Genomic DNA, 8,882 nt, shown 5'->3' with positions numbered 1-8,882 from the left:
TCAAGTTCCTGGGTAGGGATCCATTTGCTGCGCTTGTTTCTCTCTCCAACCACCTCCTGCCCTTCTAGCTGCTGGGAGGCTCCTGCCCTTGGTAGGCAGCCAGGAAGTCACACTGGGCTGGTTTCAATCTCAAAGCCCAGCTCTGCTGCTTGCCATCTGGGTAGCTTGGGGAAGTGTCATCAACTTTCCTGAGCCTTTTCCCCCTCTTCTGAGAAATGTAAATGGTTCTTCCAAACTAAACTCAGTGACATCAGAAGGCACGGGACACACGAAAGGCTGGACCAGGTGCTTGGACAGGGCACACACCCAGTGAACGGGTTCTCTTTCTTCTGCATCTCTGAGGCCCTTCTTCCACTGGTGTTTAGTGGTGGAAGAGTTAAGATTTGGAGGTGGGGACCTCTCCCTGTCCTAGACTCTGTCACTATAACCTGCTCACTGCCTGACCTCGTTGCTATAGATGGGCAGACAATAGTACACAGGCTTCGAGGAGGTCCCTCTGTTCTGCATGGTGTACTTTTATTCATGTTCACCCAAGAAAGAAATGGATCTGGATGTGGCAGTGTATTCCTGTAGGCTGAGGCAGGACGATTGTTGTGAACTTGAGGCCAGCTTGGACTAAAGAGCAGTACTCTGTCCTTTTCCTCTTTTGGGGGTGGGGGGAAGCTGGGTGTGGTGGCACATGCCTCTAATGCCTTGGGAGATGCAAACAGGAGAATTAGAAGCTCAAGACTTAGAAGAGGCTAGTCCTGGCTGCATAGAGTTCCAGTCCAGCCTGGGCTACGTGAGACTCTGTAGTAGGAGCTGCCACCCAGCTCCCGGTCGCCTGGCTAGCTTATGCCCCAAAATAACAACACACAAACTTTATTCTTTTAAACACTGCTTGGCCCATTAGCTCTAGCCCTTACTGGCTAATTCTCATATCCCGATCAACCCATCTCTAATAATCTGTGTAGCACCAGTCTCACCGGGAAAGATTCAGCATGTCTGACCTGGCGGCTTGCTTTAGCGCGTCTGCCTCTGAGAGGAGCTGCCCTGCATCTGAGCTCACTTCCTCTTCCTCCCTGCATTCTGTTCTGTTTATTCCACCCACCTATGTTCTAACCTATGAGGGCCAAGCAGTTTCTTTATTAATTAACCAATGACCTTCCTCCATCAAGACTCTGTCAAAAAACAAAAACAAAAAACAAACAAACAAAAAGCCCAGGCATGGTTGTGCACACCTTTAATCCCAACACTGAGAAGACAGAGGCAGGCAGATCTCTGTGAGGCTATCCTGGTCCACATAGCGAGTTAAAGGCCAGCCAGGGGTATATAGTGAGACCCTGTTTCAAAACAAGCAGGCAAACAAACAAAAAAACCATGATAGCCCAGGAAAGCAATTGCACAGGACCAAAGGAACAAGGAAAATTTTACAGTTTGTTCCCAGTTCACTTAATATGACCAACAGAATTGCCTCATCAAAGTGGATCAGGTTCTTTTGTTTGTTTGTTTTGAGACGGGGTTCTCTATGTTGCCCTGGCTGACCTGGAATTCGCTTGTAGACCAGGTTGTCCTTGAACTCAGAGATCTGCTTGCCTCTGCTTCACGAGTGCTGGGATCAAAAGTGTGCCCCACTACTGACCAGTATGAATGGCTCAGGTTCTTAACAACCAGTATGGAGGATTGGGGTGGGGATGAGAGGTGAGAGTGGGGGTTGAGGTTGTGGGGGGCGAGAGGGGATTGCAACCCTAAAAACGCATGGGACATCTGATGGGAAAAATAGGGTCTACCTAACGGAACTACCCTTGGGCGGTATCTAACCTGCTCCAGACCTCAGAATAACTAGTGCTTGGAGGATTAAATACAATGTACACGCAACATAAACCTCAGGAGATGAACTGAGCAGAATCCCTCAGCAGCCAATAAGCAGCAAAGGGCTGATTCTAAATCCCTGCCGTGCCCATCACTAGCCTTTCTGAAACCTAAGCACTCCTGAGAAAGACCTCTGCCTGCTACTCATCTGAAAACCCTAAGAATCTGGTTATCACACGATTCTTAAAGCAAGTGAAATAAATCAGAATTAAGCTCATAGAACAAATAGCTGAGACATATGTATTCACAGCTCAGATAATCCTGGATATGAGCTGGAATTAAGATTTGTGAATTTGCTAGGTATCTGATACACGTGTGTGCGACCGGTTGTCTGCACATGTACATACAGGGAAACACCTGCTCAACAAGCACTTGTTCCTTTGTTAAGCTGGGCAAGGGTTAGAATTTGGGCCTAGCGTGTGCTGGGTGAGCATTTGCCAGTGCATTATGCTCCCATTTAGACAGCTGCCAGGGAAGGCATCCCTGCAGGGGAAGTTTATTTTTTATCAGAAAACAAAAATGAAGTTAAAAAAAAAAAAAACAAGTCATATATCCATCTGGGAAAAGAGTTTTCACAGAGGAAGAGATTCAAATGTCCTGAGGAGAAGAGAGCTTGTGCCAAGAGGCAGGCAGGGCTGCAGTGAGCCAGAAGTGGTGGGCGGGAAGGTGGGGGCCAGATACTTAAAGACCTCTGATCGTACATAGGCTGTTTTATCGCCACGGATGGTGTCCCCATGGGTGGGGAGCGTGGAAATATGGCGGCAGGCGGGCAGGTGTCTCACAGCACTAGGGAGAGGCGATGGCCACTGGGACTGGGGTGATGATTGGTGGAGGTGGTAAAGAAGAGGTGAGGTGACCTAGCCAGGCAGGGTGCCACGTGCTTTAACCCCAGAGCTCTGGAGGGCCAGGAACTCAAGATTATCCTTGGCCATGCAGAGTTCAAGATGAGCTTGGGCTGCAACAAACCTTGACTCACAGCAAAACAAACAAAACGTTAACACCCAGTCCCTGTAAACTGTGCTCCAGGAACTTGCAAAAAAGAACCCCAAAACACAAAACAAACAGAAAGGAGAAAGCCAACTGTAATAGAGCGGGAAGCAGGCAATTAGAGAATTACAGGCTGGGTTCTACAGAAGCTCAAAGCAGGGGAGTAAGAGAAGGCTGCAGAGGAAGTGACATTTGAGTTGTGTCTTTGTGTCTGGGTGTGTCGTATGTGTCTGTGTCTGTGTGAGTCTGTGTTTGTGTCTGTTTGTGTGTATGTGTTGTGTCTATGTCTGTGTGTATGTGTCTGTATGTGTCTATGTGTGTGTCTCTGTGTGTCTGTGTATGTATCTGTGTGTGTGTCTCTGTATGTCTGTGTGTGTCTATGTGTGTGTCTATGTGTGTCTGTGTGTGTCTATGTGTGTGTTTCTGTGTGTCTGTGTATGTATCTGTGTGTGTCTCTGTGTGTCTGTGTATGTATCTATGTGTGTGTCTCTGTGTGTCTGTGTGTGTCTATGTGTGTGTCTCTGTGTGTCTGTGTGTGTCTATGTGTGTGTCTCTGTGTGTCTGTGTATGTATCTGTGTGTGTCTCTGTGTGTCTGTGTGTGTCTGTGTGTGTCTATGTGTGTGTCTGTGTGTGTCTATGTGTGTGTCTCTGTGTGTCTGTGTATGTATCTGTGTGTGTGTCTCTGTGTGTCTGTGTGTGTGTGTCTCTGTGTGTCTGTGTAGTCTGTGTGTGTGTGTATTTTGAAGGGCAAGTGAATGCTATCAACTAAAAACGAGGTTTAGGGAAGGTTGTTGCCCACAGAAGGAATAGATGACCCAGTGCTCTTGGGAAATTTCTGGCAACTGAGGAGGAGGGGAGAATAAAGGTTGTGGCACAGGCCAGAAAAAGTGGTTTGGAACCAGACCAGGAGAGACCTGGGATGTGACACTGGAGAGTCTGTAGCTCATCTCACAGGCAATGAAGAATTTTTGAAGAAGCTGAGGTGGGGTGCGATGCTAGCAGAACTGCATTGTTTTCTAAGAAAATGCAGCTATTTTGGGGAAGCGACTAAAAGACAAGAGGATCAGATCAGCTGGATTCATTCATCGAACAGAAGTGAGTGGGGCTTCCTGGTCTCCATCAGGGCAGATGGGGTGAACTGTGCCTGTGTCTGTGTGGAGGGCAGGGCAGACAGGCAGCTCACAGGCCGGCCTCCCCCATTTTCTTCAAAGCTAGATATACTGGCATCAGAGAGATAAAAGGATTGCAGTTCACACGGAAAAGCAGTGGGGTGGGGAAGGAAGAGGTCCTAGAGAAGGGTCCAAAGGTTCGGCGTATGACTTAGGAAAGACTCAGCTTTGGCCTTGGGACCCAGGAAGACAGTCACCTGAGCATCAGACACGACCCAAGTGTTGGTGTCTCTGGCCTGGGCTTCCATGTGGTGATGAGCAGGCCAGGTTTCATCATGAGGACAAGAAGCACAAGCAAGCTACGCTGAGGCCAAGCAGAGTCAACAGAGAGGAAGCCATATGCTGGTTCCAGTATGCGAGAACGTTCTTCCAGGGGGTAGGGCTATATTCCAAAAGGCCAAGAAAGAACTGGAGAGGTAACTCAGCCACTAAAGGCCGGTTCACACTTCTAAATGTCAAGAGTTTGGTTCCCCAAAAGCTAATAAAATGTTTTCATTGAGATGTACAGAACCAATAACAGCAAAGCATTAACTCATGCCCACATTAACACAAGCACCGGGAATAAAATAGCAAGTGAATATCATGCATTTCTTCATAGACTTTGTACTATTTATTACATTAAAAGTTTTTTTATTTACTCTGTTTGTACCTGAGTACATGTATGTGTGCCACATGCATGCAGGAGTCCGTGGAGCTCAGAAGTGGCATCAGGTCTCCTAGAACTGCAGCTATACACGGCTGTGGGCCACTATGCGGGTGCTGAGCATCAAACCCGGGTCCTCTACGAGAGCATCCAATGCTCCAAACTGCTGAGTCGGCTCTCCAGTCCACATTGGACTTATCTGTATAAAGGGGAATGCACACTTGATGATCAAAAGTCAACCTGAAGGAGTCTCTCCCTCTACCGTGTGAGTCCAGACCATTCAACCCAGTCTGCGAGGCTTGGAAGCATGAGCCTTAATTTGTCTAACCATCTTACCCACCGCTTTGTTTAGAACAGTATCTCATACTGCAGGCCAAGCTGACCCAGGATTCCTTGAATTGCAGCCCAGGCTGGTCTCACACTTGTAGCAATCCCCCTTCCCCAGCTTCCTCAGAGCTGATGTTATAATCCTGACCCACACCTCGGTTAGCTTCTTCATGGATTTTTTAAAAGTCTGACAGTCAGGTAATATGAATTTAATGAAGAATTTAGTTCATGGAAATCAGTTTAGTTTAGGGAAATTGCAATATTAAGAAATGAGAAAGTGTGGATGTGGGGAGAAAATGGTTGTCTCACCAGCAGAGAGATGTAATGGAAACACAGTTACTATAAAGCACCCTGCCTGCCATGTAGAGACCATCTTAAACTAACCCTTTGGACTAGGCATACTTCTGTAGATTTCAAAGTACTTTTTAAAAAATATTTATTTATTTATTTATTATGTATACAATATTCTGTCTGTGTGTCTGCAGCCAGAAGAGGGCATCAGATCTCATTTCAGATGGTTGTGAGCCACCATGTGGTTGCTGGGAATTGAACTCAGGACCTTTGGAAGAGCAGGCAGTGCTCTTAACCTCTGAGCCATCTCTCCAGCCCCCTCAAAGTACTTTTAAAAAAAGATTTTTCCAAAAAAAAAAAAAGCTGGGCGGTGGTGGCGCACGCCTTTAATCCCAGCACTCGGGAGGCAGAGGCAGGCGGATCTCTGTGAGTTTGAGGCCAGCCTGGTCTAGAAGAGCTAGTTCCAGGACAGGAATCAAAAGCTATGGAGAAACCCTGTCTCAAAAATCAAAAAATAAAAAATAAATAAATAAAAAAAGATTTTATTTATTATACATATTATGTTTTCCCTTCATGTAGGCCTGCACACCAGAAGAGAGCACCAGATCTCATTGTAGATGGTTGTGAGCCACCATGTGGTTGCTGGGAATTGAACTCAGGACCTCTGGGCCATTTCTGCAGCCCTCAAAGTACTTTCACATGAAGCCTTGCCCCACAGGGTGTTGCCTGGTGTCATTGTTAAATAATCACATGCTGCTCTGCCATTTGACTGTACAACCCATCAGGCGAGAAGTATGCAAAAAGGAAAACCGTGTTTGGAGTTCAGGAAGGACATCTCACCATGCCAGGGCAGTGAGATGGGGACGAGGGGCTGGACCCCAGCGTTAGCCCAGAAGAGATGCATTTGGCTGTCTTATGACTCGAGAGAGCCCATGAAAGAACTTGGCAGGGTGAAAGGGCCGCACTCCCAGTGTGTTCATGGGTCTGTCTCTCAAGGACATCGCTGCCGGATGATGGACAGCTAGCAGACTCCTTCAGAAACTGCTCGCGCGGGCTGGAGAGATGGCTCAGTGGTTAAGAGCGTTGTCTGCTCTTCCAAAGGTCCTGAGTTCAATTCCCAGCAACCACATGGTGGCTCACAACCATCTGTAATGAGGTCTGGTGCCCTCTTCTGGCCTGCGGCATACATGTGTATACAAAATAAATAAATATTTTAAAAAAAAAAGAAACTGCTCGCGCCTGCTGGCGTCCTGCAGGCTGTCCAGTATTTCCACGGTGGACCTGGGTTGATGCTCTGTGGATGACCCTCGCCTACGCTTGCTTCTTTCTCTTGTCAGAATCACATTCTGCACGTAATCTCCCCTTGTTTCAGATCACACAAATCTCTCTGTTAGGCTTCAGAAATCTGGGATTACAAACTGTTCTCAGGGCTCTCGGTCCTGCGAATTGATTGGTGAGCACAGGAGAATTTTCTCTTGGGAGGCAGAGGGGGTAGTCAGTATGCTAAATAGAGGATTCCTTCTGAAAATCTGCCTATGGTCATAAATGTTCATCACTTAAGAGGATTTCAAGATTTTCCAAGGAAAATGGAAAAGAGCGTAGCTATAAAAATGCGTATTTGGGTCAAAACCAAATGTCACACTTAAAGCCAAGCACCTCACCGCATGTAAGTCCTTCAATAAAAACCACCAAGCAAGCGGGAGAGACTGAGCAAAAATAATTGATCCTGACAAGAACAAACTATTGGAACAGCCTAAGGGCATGAACTGTGGTTTTCAAAATAATGGCAGTAAATTCATGGATACATGGATAAGGAGAGAAAAGCCTGGGTTTGTGTGTGTGTGTGTGTTTAAGCAAAAAGCTTTTTCAAATGAAAGAAATTCTGTCCCATACAGATTATTGTTTTTCTTTTATTATATTTACTTATTTACTGTAGGGAGCGTGGAGGGCTTTGTGCTTGCAGACAAGAACTAGGGGAAGCCAGAACGTTAAGCGCGCACTGTTTGTTGTTTCTTCAACGGAAGGAACGCAAAACCTGTTTTCTGCCCAGAAGGCTGAAGCGGACTCGCTTTCCCGCCTAGTGACTGTGGTGACCTTGGTGCCATCTGTGTGGCCAGGGACTTTCTGGCCCACTCTCCTACACCTGCTTTTCCTCAGTCAAGCTATAGAACCTGTCCTTCACGGAAGGTGCCATGTTCAGCCTCCTTTGTTCCTTTGAGATTTAGGTAGGCTTTGCTGTGCATTGAGATAATCTTCACAAGAATGGTTGTCACCAGACTTAGATACGCCTAAAACAAACAACTCCGGGTCAGACTCTCTCACTTTGAACCAACGGGCCGGCTATAACACACCATGCGAACACTTGCATGCGGAGGTCAGAGGTCATGTTCTTGGAGTCGATTCTATCTTTCTACCACGTATGTTCCGAGGATCCAGGGCATCAGAATTGGCATCAAGAGATGAGCCAATCAACTGGGCGGTGGTGGCACACGCCTTTAATCCCAGCACTCAGGAGGTAGAGGCAGGCGGATTTCTGGGAGTTCAAGGCCAGCCTGGTCTACAAGAGCTAGTTCCAGGACAGGCACCAAAGCTACAGAGCAACCTTGTCTTGAGAGAGAGAGAGAGAGAGAGAGAGAGAGAGAGAGAGAGAGAGAGAGAGAGGAGCCATCTTGCTGGCTCTGGTTGTTATTTTTGTAGAAACGCCCATCTGAGCTGCGTTGTGTGCAGCTCAGTGGTATAAAGGCTGCCTAGCACGCATGCATTAGGTCCTGGTCCAATCCCCAGCGGTGTACACACCTGATCTCCAACTCTCATTGCTCACCACCTTCATTTCCCTATGTTCCTTTCCCCTAAGGAGAACTCTTCTCACAGTCTAGAAACCTGACATTTCCTGTCTGGTTCAGGAAATGACGATCCCCAATGCCTCCCCCAGCCCTTTTGAGACACTATACTGCCCAGGCCAACCTGGAACTTCTTCCTATGTGCAGGCCAGCCTAGCTGCACACTCATAATTCTCACGTTTTAGCCCCCAGGGGCAGGAATTCCAGACACACACCACCATGTCCATCTCCTTAATTCTTCAGTCCTGATGTCATACACTCCAGAGGTCGCGTGGCGACACATGTGTGAGCCGTGCACAACACACAAGTCACCATTACATCCATGTTGTTTCCATCCAACAATGCAGCCCAAGTTCAGATGACGCTGTTGACACTCTCGTCACGGTAGCCCCCCTGCTGTGCGTCTCCCCGTCTAGTCACTACTGGACACTCAACTCCTAACACAAGGACTAACCCTAATGGCATCATGGGTACTCATCTAATATTTATTTTATTTTTTAAAGATTTATTTATTATGTATACATTGTTCTGTCTGCATGCGTGCCTGCAGGTCAGAAGAGGGCGCCAGATCTTACTACAGATGGTTGTGAGCCACCATGTGGTTACTAGGAATTGAACTCAGGACCTCTGGCAGAGCAAGCAGTGCTCTTAACCACCGAGCCATCTCTCTAGCCCCCTAACATTTATTTTTTTAAGTATAACTTATTTTTATTTTCATGTGCATTGGTGTCTTGTCTGCATGCACGTCTGTGTGAGGCTGTCAGAAGCCCTGG

This window comes from Chionomys nivalis, chromosome 3, assembly GCF_950005125.1.
Source record: "Chionomys nivalis chromosome 3, mChiNiv1.1, whole genome shotgun sequence".
Classification (NCBI taxonomy): Eukaryota; Metazoa; Chordata; class Mammalia; order Rodentia; family Cricetidae; genus Chionomys; species Chionomys nivalis.
Note: the sequence above shows the minus strand (reverse complement) of the source record.